A 16,340-nucleotide genomic window follows, 5' to 3' on the forward strand; every position below is an offset into this window, starting at 1 on the left:
TCCTAAAGATGGAAAAATATCCTTCAGTGGGTAAATAAATTTTAAAAACTGTGGTACATCTGGAAAATGGAGTAGCACTCAGCAATAAAAATGAACCAACTATTGACATGCACAATGACTTACACAGGTCTCAAGAACATTATACTAATTTTAATAAGCCAATCTGAAAAGGTAACATTTATGTAATATCCTCAAAATAACAGAATTATAGAGATGGAAAACAACATATCAGTAATTGCCAGAGTGTTAGGGATGGGAGGAATTGTAAAGTAAAGATGTAGCACAAAGGTATTTTATTGTTGTTGTGGGTCATGGGCTCTAATTTTGAATGTTGATTTTGGTGGTGGTTACACAAATATATACATGTTATAAAATGTCATTGAATTATACATACAGACAAATTAGTGCATGTAAAAATTGTCGGAACCTAAATAAAATCTGTAGTTTACTTAGTATTATTTCAATGTCAGTTTTGTGCTTTTGATAATGTACTATAGTTTCAAAGGATCTTATCATTAGGGAAAGCTGGATAAAGGGTAAACACAGATGCTCTATACTATTTTTATAACTTCTTATGAATATAAAAATATTTCAGAACAAAAAGTTTTTTTAAAAGACTTCCTCTTGAAATGTGCTGAAATATAATTGGCTAGCTGCATGAGGAAACTGATTAAAAAAAGAACTCATTTTTTCATATATAGCATGCTTTGATGAAAATCATCTTATGACTTACCAGATTTGAACTTTCCAGGCTATTCATTCTCATGAATGTTGATTCACAATTAAGAAATAGGTTTCTGCTTGGTTTTGTTTGACATACAAATTGCTCTCTGGCTTTGGCAAACACAATTAAAAATCCTTCAGAAGCCTCTGGGGGGGTGGGTAAAAAAAAGTGCTTATTCTGCAGCCATTGAACTGAATCTTCCATCAGAGCCAACTCTCAGGCAAGACATTCAGGAAATTTGATGGTAAATCCGAACCAACCCTACAGCCTGCAGAGATGCAGCCACATTGCTCTAGTCTAAAGCCAGAAAAGTTAACCCCATGATTGGCACTGCTCACTCTTTGGGCTGTTCATAGTTACGTTCATAAGTTGTTGGCTAGGTATGGAACATATGCATTTTACACTTCTGGTTAATAAGTAGTCATGGTGTATGAAGTCAGCAAACTTCCCTTTCCATTACCCTTTATTGTCTTCCCTTTCCTCCCATTGTCCTCTTCTCAATAACCTAGTACCTTCTGAAGTGCCAGCCTTCCTTGCTTACAAAAATCTAGCAGCTGGCTGATAAATCAAACTCAGAAACTCATTTGCTGAATTGTTTGTAGCTTAGCCTTTACCACTCCCAGGAACATTTATAGTTCAAAAGATAGGAGGTTAGAGAAAGAGTAAATAATTTCTAGTAATACGTTACTAGTACTTTCACTTCTGGTTGGAGGCAGACACACAGTTAAATCTAGGAGACATATAGGTTGGGGATGCCTTCTCCTAGTCTTAAAATAAAATGCTAAACTGTGGCTAATTTGTAAATCTGATTCTAGTAGTATGTTATCATTTACTACCCTCCTAAATTATATACAAGTATTATTTCCCAATCTTAAGCAATAATTTTGGCCAATTGGAAAACTGTCTCAAGCTGTAGTGAATAATTTCTCAGTCATGTAGGACACTCACATTCACAGCTGCAGTAAGCAATACTTCAGTAAAGTCAGCTAACAGCAAACCCTCTGTTCCCCTAGGACACTAACAATTTAGTAAATACCAAGTCCCTACTAAGAATGAGCTTTAGATTAACCTTTGGTATTAGAGATACAGAGATGATCAATTTCCTCCCTCTTCCAACCCAGCCTCAGAAGCTGGTTAAATAATCAGTTAACTCAAGTTAACTCGCTAGGTAATTGAGGGAAGGGGAGCAGATTGGGGTGAAAAAACTCAATCCAGAGTTTCCAAGTCTGCTGAGGAGGTCCTGTCTTCATATTCCTGCCAAAACACAATTTCAGGGGAAGATCAGTCCAAGGAAAACTGCTGACCTCAGCTCTTCTGGAGGTTCCCAAAGTCCTGCAGCTGCCTTGCCTGCCTGGGTTTCATACACTGTACCAAGTCTCAACCACTTCGGAACTGTTTCGTTGGAGGAAAAGCCCCACCTATACTTGTGGTCAAAAAGATTAAGCAGAGCTGCTTTCAATATCCAACATTATGCTGCCACTTGGCAACCATAATATGCACTTAGTGCCATCCTGTGAGTCATGCTCATGTAGAATACAGCTGTTAGTTACATTTTGTTTCTGGAAAATAAATCCAGTAGTAAAATAAAGTCTTTATCCTTATATTTCACTGTAAAAATCATTATTGAGTCAACTTTACTAAAAGAGAATTTAGTATCTCCAACTGTTTAATCTGGAGGAATTCAATATATACAAAATATGCTGAAGATATGAATATGAATAGATCTCACTGATATCTTGAATGACTTGCACTAACTTCTCTAGGATGTACATAATTTTTACACTTCTAAATAATCTTACATATTTAATAATAAAACTCCAAGTGTGAAACTACCAGACTTTTTTTAAAAAGGCAGCACCTATTTTATCATTTCAAGTAAGGAAAATGGAGGAAATTCCTTCTAACAAAGACAGCATACATTTGGATCTACTTCTTAAAATATTTCCCATGTTGTCAAATTAAAAATACATCCAAAGAAATGTTTATCATAAATTGAGAATCTGCCCCTCTGAGATTTGACAGCTGTGCTAGATTCTTGGGCTTGATAAAATCCTTTTGTGCTATTTCAAGCTCTCAAGTCCCACCCCAGAATGCATGCATGGAAAATGTCCCAATCAAAAGAAACATGTCAAGTCTCAGCTTATGAAAAGATTTAGGCATTTAAATGTATTTACCATTTTTATGCTGCTTAATTTGGTTGACAAAACCCTGGATTTAAATTTTTAAGTTTTCCTCCTCCACTGCTCACACTACCAGAAATTTGTTTAATCAACCACTATCCTACTTTTAACATCAATTTGTTAGGAGCAATGTTTAATTTAAGTCTGGATTCCTGGTTTATGTCCATTGTATACTACATTGTAGAGAAAGGAGCTTTCCCTCTAGACAGCCACATTTCCTTATACAAAACATGCAGCAGTTTCAGTGAACATTTAACCGTTTAAACTTATAAATAGATATTACCTCACTGTAGTCTCCATTCTTCATAACAATGCATCCTTTAAAAAGTAAGATATTAGCAGGGTCAGGATTACATTTTCAGTGGAGGCAGCAGAAACTCACATTGTCGTTTTCAATTCAGAGGGATTTTTAAGTTCTATTTTTTAATGCATGAAGAGAAAGCCAAGAACCTTACCCTTTCTACCCAGATATCCGGTAGAGAACTGCAGGCTGGTACAGCTACAAGAGGAAATAACGTAGTTTATTGAGTAAAACAAAACAAAACAAAAAAATCGTTTACCTCTAATGAGAAGTAGAACTGTTCGTCAGCATCATTCAGTTGTTTAGAAAGGCATTTCCCTTAGAGGATATTGTGGGCAAAGAAAATTGAAATTTTGGCTTTGATAAATTCAGAGTTTCCATGAGTTGTACACTTCAATCAGGAACAGAGTATATGACTTTAATTTGCCATGCATTACCATAGTTTTCTCAGTTTATTCTGAAAGTTTAAACTATAAAAACCCAGTTAACTGTTGGAATTTTACTTTTTGTTTCAAAATGAAATAAAAATAAGTTGTAATATCTTTAAAATATAATGTTTTTAAAACGTTGATCATTTTAAAACAGAGAACATTAAATATTGCTTTTTATTATTCCCCATTGTCTATCCAAGTGTTTTGTTTTTTACTGTGACTTCCTCCTGCTTCACAGTCTTGCAGAGGAATTCACATCTTTTAAAAAAAAACATTTTCATTGAATGTATTGGAGTGAAGTTCCTTAATAAAATTATATAGGTTTTGAAACTGGAAAAGACACCAGCATTCTGGCTGCCTGTCACTACCAAACCCAATAAGCAATGACAGCGATTGAATCTTTATGGGTGCTTTATTCAGATGGCCAGAGATCTGAGAAGATGGCAGGTTCATACTCTAACAGACCCTCTTCTATCCAGGCCAGACTTTGTATACCAGGGGATAAACAAGGTGCGGTGAGGGGTTTTGAAATTCAGGGAGGGTCAGGTAGAAGAAACTGCAATATTCCTGTCCTGGGCAGTGAGCTGTTCCCAGGGCAGTGTGGTCATCTGTCTCTCTCTGGAACACAATGGCCTGTATGCCTCCACTTTTCCCCAGGTGGTAATCTTTAGCAGTACCCCTGGAGGTCAGCTGTTTTCCTAGGAGCCAGGACAGGCCTTATCTGTAGTTTTTGAAACAAAAGTTTTAATATATACATTGCTTGCTTAGCTTATAACTTTTTACCTTAAACTAAAATTTTCCAACTCGAGTCCCCTATCCATTTCAGTTGTACAATTCCACAATACATCATCTATATATTGTGTTGTGTGTTCACAACCCAAATTCAAGTCTCCTTACATCACCATTTGTCCCTGCTTACCCTCTTTTACCCCCCACCCCCTTTCCCACTGGTAATCACCATACTGTGGTCTGTGTGTATGAGGTTTTGCTTTTTGCTTAATCCCTTAATCTTTTCCATTCAGCCCCCCAACCCTCTTCCTCTCCCACAGCTGGCAGTCTGTTTTCTGTATTTATGAGTCAGTTTCTATTTTGTTCGTTTGTTCATTTGGTCCATTAGACTTCATATATAACTGAAATTGCATGGTAATTATCTTTCTCTGACTAGCTTATTTGCCTTAGCATAATGCTCTCCAGGTCCATCCAAGCTATAATGAAAGGTAAGATTTCCTTCTTTTTTACAGTCATGTAGTATCCCATTGTGTAAATGGACCACAGCCTTTTTATCCACTTATCTACTGAAGGGCAATTGGGTTGCTTCCAAATCTTTGCTATTGTAAATAACTCTGCAATGAACATAAGGGTGCAATGAACATAGGGGTGCATATGATTCAGGTTCCTTCAAATATATTCCCAGCAGTGGGATCGCTGGGTCATAAGGCAGTTCCATTTTTAATTTTTTGATGTAACTGCATACTGCTTTCCACAGTGGCTGTGTAGTGGCCTGCCCAGGAGGGGAGCTAGCCTGTGAATCAATAAGATGAATGTATGAATGTAATGGCTAATGGCCTGTCCAGGAGGGGGGCTCACAGCTGAGTCAACAAGATTAGGGAGAGCAAGTAACTAAGTAACTGTGGAGCAAGAACAAAGAAATTTGTATTAACTCTTATCAGCAGTTCCTCTTTCTTGCTCTCTCGCCAGAAGTAATGGTCAGAGTGGCAGACTGCCCCTCACCCTATATAGACAATTGTTCCTGACTGATCGGGGCCCGGAATTTGGAGATTGACTCCTATGGGTCCGCGCAGAAAATAAACTTCCGCTTTGTACACCCAAAAGTGGCTGAGTTATTTTCTGTAACAGCTGCACCAGTCTGCATTCCCACCAACAGTGCACCAGGGTTCCCTTTTCTCCACATCCTCACCAGCACTGTTTTTTTTTTATTTCGTAATGATGGCCATTCTGGCAGGTGTGAAGTGATATTTCATTGTGGCTTTAATTTGCATTTCTCTGATAATTAGTGACATAGAACATGTTTTCATATGTCTCTGGGCCCTCTGTATGTCCTCTTTGGAAAAGTGTCTGTTCAGATTCTTTGCTCATTTTTTAATTAGACTGTTTGACTTCCTGGTGTTGACTTGTATATATCTTTATAAATTTTGGAAATTAACCCCTCATCAGATGTATAAGTGGTAAACATGTTCTCCGATACAGTGGGTTTCCTTTTGATTTTGTGATGGTTTGTTTTTCTGTGCAGCTTTTTAGTTTAATATAGTCCCATTCATTTATTTTTTCTCTTTGTTTCCCTTTCCCTAGGAGACATATCAGAAAAAACTATTGCAATAAGAGATATCTGAGTTTTTACTGCATATGTTTTCTTGTAGGATTTTTATGGTTTCAAAACTTAAATTTAAACCTTTTATGCAATTTGAGTTTATTCTTGTGTATGGTGTAAGTTGGTGGTCCAGTTTCACTTTTATTTTTTAAGATTTTATTTATTTATTTTTAGAAAGAGGGGAAGGGAGGGAGAAAAAGAGGAAGAGAAACATCAATATGAGGTTGCCTCTCATGGGACTCCTACTGGGGACCTGGCCTACAACCCAAGCATGTGCCCTGACTGGGAATAAAACTGGCAACCCTTTGCTTCGTAGGCTAGTGCTCAGTCCACTGAGCTACACCAGCCAGGCCAGTTTCACTTTTGAAATGGCCAAGATTCATTGGTACATTATTGCATGTGCCCTTACTGGAGGTCAAATCTGCAACCATGGCATATCAGGATGACTCTCTAAGTGAGCTAGCTGCCTGGCCATGGCCCAGTAGTATATTTTAAAGTCTTTACACATTTGTGAAGTTTTTAGTTTTCTTCTTTTAATTGATTTATACTTTTATACTATTGTTGTCTGAAAAGATACTTGATATGATTTTAATTTTAAAATATTGTTAAGATTTTTGGCCTAATATGATTTATTTTGGGGAATGCTCCATATGCATTAAGAAAAATGAAGAAGGTATACTATGTTGGTTTTGGATGAAATGCTATGTGTATCTATCCTTGTGCTTTAAGTATTCTTTCCTTATTGATTTTCTTTTTTAATATATTTTATTAATTATGCCATTACATTTGTTCTATTTCCCCCCTCATTTCCCTCCACCCTGCAGACCCCCTCCCCCATCATCCCCTTCCTTTAGTTCATGAACACGTGTCTCAAGTTCTTTAGATTCTGTATTTCCCCTACTATTCTTACCCCCCCATCTATTTTCTACCTACCGTCTATCCTACTTATTTTCTGTACCTTTTCCCCCCTTCTCCTTCTCCCTCTCCCCTGTTGCTAACCTTCCATGTGATCTTCATTTCTATGGTTCACTCCTGATCTAGCTGTCCTCTTAATTTGCTTTTTTTTAGGTGTGGTTGTTGATAACTATGAGTTTGCTGTCCTTTCCCTGTTCATGTTTTATATCTTCTTTCTCTTAGATAAGCCCCTTTAACATTTCATATAGTAAGGGCTTGGTGATGATGAACTCTTTGAATTTGATTTTATCTGAGAAGCACTTTATCTGCCCTTCCATTCTAAAAGAAAGCTTTGCTGGATAGATCAATCTTGGTTGTAGGTCTTTGAATTTCATGACTTGGAATACTTCTTTTCAGCCCCTTCTTGACTGTAAGGTCTCTTTTGAGAAATCCACTGACAGTCTGATGGGAACTCCTTTGTAGGTGACTGTCCCCTTATCTCTTGCTGCTTCTAGGATTCTCTCCTTCATTTTAATCTTGGCTAATATAATTATGATGTTCCTTGGTGTGTTTCTTCTCGGGTCCAACTTCTTTGGGACTCTCTGAGCTTCCTGGATTTCCTGGAAGTCTATTTCCTTTGCCAGATTGGGGAAATTCTCCTTTATTATTTGTTCAAATAAGTTTTCCACTGGTGGCTGTGCCTTTCCCCCTTCTGGTACCCCTATAATTAGGATGTTGGAGCGTTTAAAGATGTCCTGGGGGTTCCTAAGGGTCTCCTCATTTCTTTGAATTCTTGCTTCTTGACTCTTTTCTGTTTGGCCATTATTTGCTTTCTTCTGGTCCACTCCATTGATTTGAGTCCCAGTTTCCTTTCCATTACTATTGGTTTCCTGTGTATTTCCATTCATTTCAATTAGTTTACCCTTCATATGTTCCCCTAATTTGTGACTAAAATCAACCAGTTCTGTAAGCATCCTGATCACCAGTGTTTTGAACTGTGCATCTGAAAGTTTAGCTATTTCTTCATTGCTTAGATTTATCGGCTCTGGGGCTCTGAGTTCTTGAGCCATGTTTTGATCTGTTTGTGCCTGTTATGGATGAGGAGCTGAGCCTTAGTTGTTTACCAGGGTGGGGCCACCCAGGTCACTGGTTTGTGACACAGTACGTGGGGGCGTGGTCATAGAGGGCCACTCAGGTCATTGGTTTGTGACGCTGTATGTGGTGGCGGGTCAGAGAGGGACTATGGCAGTTCCCTCTGCTGCTTCCTGCCACTGGGGCTGCGTGGTCCATCTCACTGCTAGCTCCTTCACCGGTTTATCTGCACGTGAATGTGTGACCACTATCAGCCCTCAGTGGGTCCAACGCCTTGCGCCCTTAGTGGGTCTGCCCACTTCTCCACACCTGGGATCCGCCCACGGCTGCTGGTGTACCTGGGTTGTGCGCCCAGGTCTGTCCTGTGGGCCTTTCCTGCCTGACCCTGCTCTGCTGCTGACTCTGCCCCTGTTACCGGTTTGGCTGAAGGGTTCGTTGTTGTTGGACTTCCATGTAGTTCAATTTTCTGTGGTTTGGCTGTGTTTTTGTTGCCAAAACTTTGTTGTTTTTAAACTTAGTTGTGGGAGAAGGCGCAGTGCTTCCACCTACGCCTCCATCTTCCTCCTTATTGATTTTCTGTCTGCAAGAACTATTCATTGATGTAAGTGAGGTATTCAGATTCCCTATTATTGTAATGGTCTCTATTTTTTCATTTAGTTTTGTTAGAATTTGTTTTGTATATTTAGGTACTCCTAAATAGGGTACAAAAATATTTACATGTATTAAGTCTTCTTATTGGATTGATCCCTTTATTATTATATAATGCCCTTCTTTGCCTTTTATTACATTTTTGCATTAAAGTTTATTTTGTCTGACATAAATAGAACTACCCCAATTTTCTTTTGTTTCCATGTCCATTTTTCTTAATCCCTTCACTTTCCATCTGTATGTCTCCTTATGTCTGAAGTTTCTTGTATGCAGCATATAGATGGGTGTTTTTTTTATCCATTTAATCACTCTGTGTGCTTTGATAGGAGAATTTAGTCTATTTCCATTTCAAGTAATTCTTTTTATAAGATTTTATTTATTTATCTTTAGGGGGGAAGGAAAGAAAAGAGGGTGAGAAATATCAATGTATGGTTGCCTCTCGTGTGTCCCCTGATGGGAACTGGCCTGCAACCCAGGCATGTGGCCTGACTGGGAATTGAAATGCAGTTGTTTGGTTCCCAGGCCCACACTCAATCCACTGAGCTACACCAGCCAGGGCTCAAGTAATTCTTGATAGATAGATATTTCTTGCCATATTGTTGTTTTCTGGCCATTTTGGAGTTTCTCTGTTCCTTTATTCTTCTGCTGTTCTCTTTATGGTTTATTTATTTTCTTTAGTGGTATGCTTAGATTCCTTCTTCATTATCTTTTGTGTATCTACTATAATTTTTTGCTTTGTGGTTACTATGAGTTTACTTGTAACAGCTTACATTTATCAACAAAACAGTCTATTTTAGACAATAGCTGATTGCCAGGGGAGGAGGATGGGGGACATAAAGGAGGGTAAAGAGGGGATAAATGATGATAGAGGGGGAATATACTTGGGGTGGTGAACACACCATACAGTGTACAGATAATGTTTTGTGGAATTGCACACCTGAAACCTATATAATTTTGTTAACCAGTGTCACCCCAATAAATTCAATAAGAGAAAAAATAAAACAGTATAAAGTTTATAACTTGTTTAAATGAATTCTACAGCTACACACTTATATTCTTTCCCCCACATCTTATATTTTTAATGTCACATTTTTTTACCTTTTTATCATGTGCATCCTTTAATTCTAGTAGTTATTTTTCTACTTCCTTTGGGTTTTGCTTCTTTTTTTATTTTTAATTTATTTTTTATTGATTATGCCATTACAGTTGTTCTCTTCCTCCCCTTCATTCCCCTCCACCCTACCTCCTCTCCCCACCATTACCCCCCCTTTAGTTTATGATCATGTGTCTCAAGTTCTTTATATTCTATATTTCCCATATTATTCTTGCCCCCCATCTCTTTTCTATCTACTGTCTATGCTACTTATTCTCTGTACCTTCACCCCCCTTCTCCTCCTCCCACTCCCCTGTTGCTCACCCTCCATGTGATCTTCATTTCTATGTTTCCACTCCTGATCTAGCTGTCCTTTTAGTTTGCTTTTGTTTTACGTGTGGTTGTTAATAACTGTGAGTTTGCTGTCTTTTTGCTGTTCATGTTTTTTTAACTTCTTTTTCTTAGATAAGTCCCTTTAACATTTCATACAGTAAGGGCTTGGTGATGATGAACTCCTTGAATTTGATCTTATCTGAGAAGCACTTTATCTGTCCTTCCATTCTAAATGAAAACTTTGCTGGGTAGAGCAATCTTGGTTGTAGGTCTTTGGATTTCATGACTTGGAATACCTCTTTCCAGCCCCTTCTTGACTGTAAGGTCTCTTTTGAGAAATCCACTGACAGTCTGATGGGAACTCCTTTGTAGGTGACTGTCCCCTTATCTCTTGCTGCTTCTAGGATTCTCTCCTTCATTTTAATCTTGGCTAATATAATTATGATGTTCCTTGGTGTGTTTCATCTTGGGTCCAACTTCTTTGGTACTCTCTGAGCTTCCTGTATTTCCTGGAAGTCTATTTCCTTTGCCAGATTGGGGAAATTCTCCTTTATTATTTGTTCAAATAAATTTTCCACTCTTGGCTGTCCCTCTTCCCCTTCTGGTACCCCTATAATTCGGATGTTGGAGCGTTTAAAGATGTCCTGGAGGTTCCTTAGCCTCTCCTCATGTTTTTGAATTCTTGCTTCTTGACTCTTTTCTGTTTGGCCATTATTTGCTTTCTTCTGGTCCACTCCATTGATTTGAGTCCCAGTTTCCTTTCCATCACTATTGGTGTCCTGTGCAATTCCATTCATTTCAATTAGTTTTGCCTTCATATGTTTCTCTAATTTGTGGCTATAATCAACCAGTTCTGTGAGGATCCTGATCACCAGTGTTTTAGACTGTGCATCTGAGAGTTTTTGCTATTTCTTCATCACTTAGATGTATAGGCTCTGGGGCTTTGAGAACTTCTTGAGCCATTTTTGGTCTGTTTGGGCCCAGTTAAGTACGAGGAGCGGAGCCTTGGACTCCCAGGTCGCTGGGTTGTGAAGCTGTGTGTGGGGGCGTGGTCAGAGCGGGGAAATGGCAGCGCCCTCCACTGCCACTCGCCACTGAGGCCTGCTGGCTCCCGTCCAATCACCCACTCCCTTGCTTGTCTATCCACGCACAAATGCGCGACCACAGTCAACCCGTAGCCCTGCTCCCTCGCTGTTTCCCCGTGGTCTCTCTCTGAGTTGCCCACCTGGTCCAACCCTGCGCCTGGATTCCGTGCGCCTGAGTTCATCTGACCGAGTTTTCCATGCAGCCCCGCTCTGCCAGCTGCTGGTTTTGCCTCTCTTACTGGTCAGGCTGAAGAATTTGTTGTTATCAGACTTCTGAAAAGTTCAATTTTCTGTGTTCTGACTATGTTTTCTATTGCTAATATTTAGTTGTCTCTAAACTTGGTTGTGTGAGAAAGCCCTGTGTCTCCACCTATGCCTCCATCTTGGCGGAAGTCCAGGGTTTTGCTTCTTTGTAAAACTCTGTATCTCTTCTTTAACTCTGAATGACAAATTTGCCAGGCAGAGTATTTCTGGTTGGAATTTTTTTTCTTTCAGTACTTTGAATGTATTGTGCCACTCCTTTTTTGCCTGCAAAGTTTCTGCTGAAAAATCTGCCTACAGTGTTATGGGGGTTTCCTTGTATGTAAAAAGCGATTTCATATTGCTTGTTTCAACATTTTCCCATGTGTTTAAATTTTAACACTTTCATTTTAATGTCTTAGTATGAGTCTGTTTAAATTCATTTGTTTTAGAACACTCTGGGTTTCCTGGGTCTATATGTCTGTTTCTTTCCTCAGGGAAGTTTTCAGCCATTATTTATTCCAATAAATTTTCTGCATTTTTCTCTCTTTCTGGGATTCCTATAACATGAATGTTAGTTAGTGTGATTTTGTTTCATAAATTGCATAAGTTATTTTCACTTACTTTAAATTTTCTTTTTTGCTGTTCTGATTGGGTGATAGTCCTTCTGCCCTAACTTTGAGTTTACTAATCCACTCTTCTGCTTCATGTAGTTTATTATTGAACTCCTCTACCATGTTTTTCCACTTCAGTTATTGTATTCTTCAGCTGCATAACTTTTGTTTGATAGTTTTTTATATTTTCTATTTCTTTCTTGACATTTTCACTGTATTCATCCACTTAATTTCTTCTGAGTTCAATGGGCATCTTCGTGACCATTACTTTGAAATTTTTATCAGTTAAATTTATTATCCCCATTTTATTGAAGTTTTTCTGAGGTTTTATAGTGTTGTTTTATTTGTAACATGTTTCTTTGTTTCTTAATTTTGCTTGACTCTCTGTTTTTTTTCCAGGTATTAGATGAAATGGCCTGGCCACCTCTCACAGTCTTGAAGGCTTGGCTTTGTGCTGAAGATGACCCTTACTGTTTAACCCTGTACTAGTTCTTGGTTGTCTGTGAAACCTTTGTGATTGTCAAGCACCTTATTTTATTTTTAATAGCTCCCAGTAGTTGATGGTATTCCAAGACCTGTATCCCAAAGGGGAGGATCTCATCAGCAACTAGATCCAGGCTGATTGGAAATCAGAGCCTCAGCCAGCAATTTTTAAAGAATGCAAATATACAGAGCCCTGTAGAACTTAAACGATAAATTCCATCAGCTACCAGAGCTAGGTTTTGTGGAGGTGTCCTTTAGTTGGCAGGTGCAAATATTGGAGCTCCACATAAATATATAAACTTCTTTCTGGGTGATGAGTAAGATAGAGGGAGAACACAGAGATGGCATTCTTTCAGTATATTCCCTGAGAGCATGTTTATAGCCTCTAGATGTATGTCAAACCTGAAGCATGCCTCTAAGTCTGAAGCTACAGGATAAGTAAGTAGGCCTCTATTACAGAAAGGTTGGGTGTGTATTTTAGACTATTGTCTGTTCAGTGTCAAAGGGATTGGTCACTTTCCAAGAACTGCTTCTTTTATTGTTACAGTCCCATGAGACCCAGGAATAAGAGCTATCCTGTCCACCAGAGCCAGGTTGTTGCCGAGTAGACCAGGGCCCATCCACATGGTGTCTTGATGAATGACACAACAATTAATGCTGGAGGGAGTAGGTCTCTATTTACAACATTCCAGTCTTGGAAGAATCTAGAGCATCTCAGCTTGTAGCCCTCCTTTCCCACAAAACCCAGCACTTCCCATGCTCCCCAACAGGCTATAAGTATCCCCAGAAGTTTCCCACAGCTTTATCTGTGCAAGATCTGGAATATGTTTGGTATCAGTCTCTATATAATAGTCCAGAAAAGAATGTGCCTTGTTACTCTAGATGATGGTGAAACTCAGGAAAGGCACAGTTCTTAATAGTTCAGGTAAAATCCGGGTGTAGCAGGACAGGATCTTATGAGGAATTCCGTTGCAGCTCCTGAGTCGGCTAGAGCAGGCATGATCCACTACTGCCTTTCAAACCACATGACAAAAATCCCTTACTATAGACAGTATGTCTTTTCCCTCACTACCACTCCCTGCATGGCCAAGAGCCCTTCTTCCCAAGCCACGTGGCTAGGAGGAATATAGCTCCCATGCCTCGTTTAAACCCTGGCACTTCTTCTGTAATCCCATTTCCATCTCCTCACACAATCAACTACATCTGCCCATTCTCTGGTCTCTTTGGCCTTTCTCTGGCTGCCATTGTTAGTCTGGGAAGGTGTGGCCCCATGACATAGGGAAACCTCCTTCCTGCTCTTGCGCTGGCATAGCAACCAGGGAACCACCTCCTGGCTACATCACAGTTCAAGTCATGCCCATCTTCCTGGCCTCAGCAGGATAGGCAAGCTATAATCATTTCTATAGTACTAGCCAACTGTTATTTATGTGCAAAGTAACTCTTAATCACTGTGCTACCACTCTTCCTAGGCCCCAAGCCAGGCTTGTGGGGGTGTTGAGGCTTCTCACCTACACCCTGTTCTGAACTTTGTTCCACACCCATTACAAGGTCATCAATTAGTATCTACTAGGCGGCAGCCACAAAAAAACAAGGTACATACCAGGATTAAAAACTGCAGCATCAGTGACATATAAGGGTTCCCCTCTGAGAGATGGTGGTGCTCTGGAGTCTGACAGAGACTGAGTCAAGATAGTGCCCACCCTCTGAGGTATCAGGAAAGGTTAACAGTCAGCCTTCATTTTTGTGTTTAATTAGAAGCCTGCCAGTCAGGCTATGACTACGATGATAAGCACATTAGTCCACTTTCACAGAAAGACTGAGCTCCTGGGTCTGTTACCTTTCACTGTGCCCTGGTATGATAGCTATTTAACACTTATGTCTCTATTAATTATTGTCCTATAGGACCCATGAGTGTAAGCCCCACTGTCCAATACAGCCAAAGTAGAAGTGTCCTCTGGCAAGAGCTACAAAAGTCAGGGTACCAGAGAAGGGCATAAGCTCCTTTCTGTAAGATACTGGTGAGCTGGAATAAGGCCAAGGGAGAGCACAATTGCATTCAGTGGCCTCCTTCCCTAAGAGACCCTCCATAGAGCCCCCAGGCCAAAGCTCCTGCTCAAGTAAATACAGCTCTTTCTCAGATAGATTGGGAGGGTATTTCAGTCTGCTATCTGGACAGTACCCTGGAAGTGGTAGTCTGCCAAGAACTCTCTCTCTCTCCCTCTCTCTCTCTCTCTGTTAGTTTCATGTGCTCCAGAAACATAAGCCTCCCTGGCTGCCAGAGCCAGGAAATCAAAGGACATGCTTGGTGTGACAGCCTCAAAAATTGGGTCACCGGATATAAAAATAAGGGCAACAGACATATGCCAAAGCTCTCTTTCAGATGATAAAGAAAAAAAGGTTTAAAAGAAGAATTGAAGAAAGAGGGAAAGAAAAAAGGAAAAATGATGGTGCCCACTGGCTTTAGCAGGACAGAAGGAGAGTAGCAGGTTCGCATTCACTAGCCTCTATTCCTGGAGACCATCCCTGCAGCCTCCTCTCCTCAGACCAATGCTTTAAAATTAGCCAATGAGTCTTTTTCACAGAAAGTGTAGGTGCTCTTCAAACACTTGCTTTTGTGCCAGGCTCTGCAACAGACAAGTCAGCACGTGAGCTCTTTAACACCTGTTTCATAGTTTGCCACAGCCCACCAGGTGTTTTGAGCATGAGCCCTGTTGCTCTTCAAAGTCATACATTTGGGGGCTTGTCTCTCAACTGCCACTCTTAAATGATGGGGTGCCTAATGAGGTATACAAACCTTTTGAGTCTTAAATTGAAGCTCCAGGTTTTGAGCTCCCTTCCAATTGTGGGTTGCCTCACCTAGGGTTGGGGTTTATGATGACTTAGTATCTAACCCTTTCTTCAAGGCTTTGATATAGTTTCTCTCTCATTTCTGCTGTGAAGGGGTTGCTCCACCAGGTTTTAGGGTTTATTTCCCCAAAGGATATTGTTTCATATAGAGCTATAGATTCAATGTGTTATGGAAGAAGGTGAGGTCAGGATATTCCTACATCACCGTTTTGAACAAAAACCATACCTCTAAATTTTACCTCTAAACCATACCTCTAAATCAGCTTCATTGATTACTGCTTGCCGGCATATTTATAGCCAAATGATAGTATTTTGTACTATTCAACTCCTCACTGTATTTTCTTTCTACCGTTGCCTCTAGAGGGTTTCCAATAATAATGCATACTCTTTCTCTACATTTAGCAACAACTTGAAAACTTTTCCATTATCCAAGACCCAATTCAAATGCAATTTCTCAGCTCATGAAAATGTACCCCCCAACTCCAGAAGATCAGAATATCTGCTAGCCTATGCTAACAGCCCCTGATACTTTGCTTCTCTTTTTCCTTATTAGCCAATTTGAAATTCATCTTCTGTAAACCAATTGTTCTCTTCCTACTCTATCATATTCTGTATATTAAAATTCCACACATATAATTTTCCTAAACAAAGTAATATATGAAAAGTGAAAATAATTTTTGTTCCCAAAAACAAAATTGTGGTTTATCATTAAAACGTCAGAGAACCAATGTACCTTAATTATTCCTTGCTAGTAAATTTGAAACTTTGGAAGATGAATTAATTCTTTAAAAGCCTTAATGTATAATAGTATACACGTACATGTAATTACATGTTACATTTGTAGTGTACTTAAAGGCACAGTATTAGCTATAAAGAATTAATATAATAACCAAACTACTTACTACTTAAAAGAGGAATGTGGCTTAAGGAGCAATCTTACTTTTATGGTGAGTTATAATTCTGGAAAATATGAAAAAGAATATTAGGAGAAGATGATTTTGTTATAAAAGCAATTTTATAATAAGGCAGTTAAATTTTTACATAAC

The 16,340-nt window shown here is 39.2% G+C and overlaps 1 protein-coding gene across 15 annotated transcripts in view; it reads right to left on the reverse strand.

The window, feature by feature from the left end:
- The window catches only part of LOC119039446 (putative P2Y purinoceptor 10), a 56,690-nt gene that overhangs the window by 17,792 nt on the left and 22,558 nt on the right, over positions 1-16,340 (reverse strand). For 4 of the 15 annotated variants that reach the window (XM_037132188.2, XM_053662419.1, XM_037132189.2 and 1 more), the window contains exon 1: positions 3,188-3,348. The gene's annotated coding sequence lies outside the window, so the exon portion shown is untranslated. The other 11 variants (XM_037132183.2, XM_053662412.1, XM_053662414.1 and 8 more) reach the window with 9 other exon arrangements.

This window comes from Artibeus jamaicensis, unplaced genomic scaffold (assembly GCF_021234435.1).
Source record: "Artibeus jamaicensis isolate MK-2021 breed Jamaican fruit bat unplaced genomic scaffold, CSHL_Jam_final contig_241, whole genome shotgun sequence".
Taxonomy (NCBI): domain Eukaryota; kingdom Metazoa; phylum Chordata; class Mammalia; order Chiroptera; family Phyllostomidae; genus Artibeus; species Artibeus jamaicensis.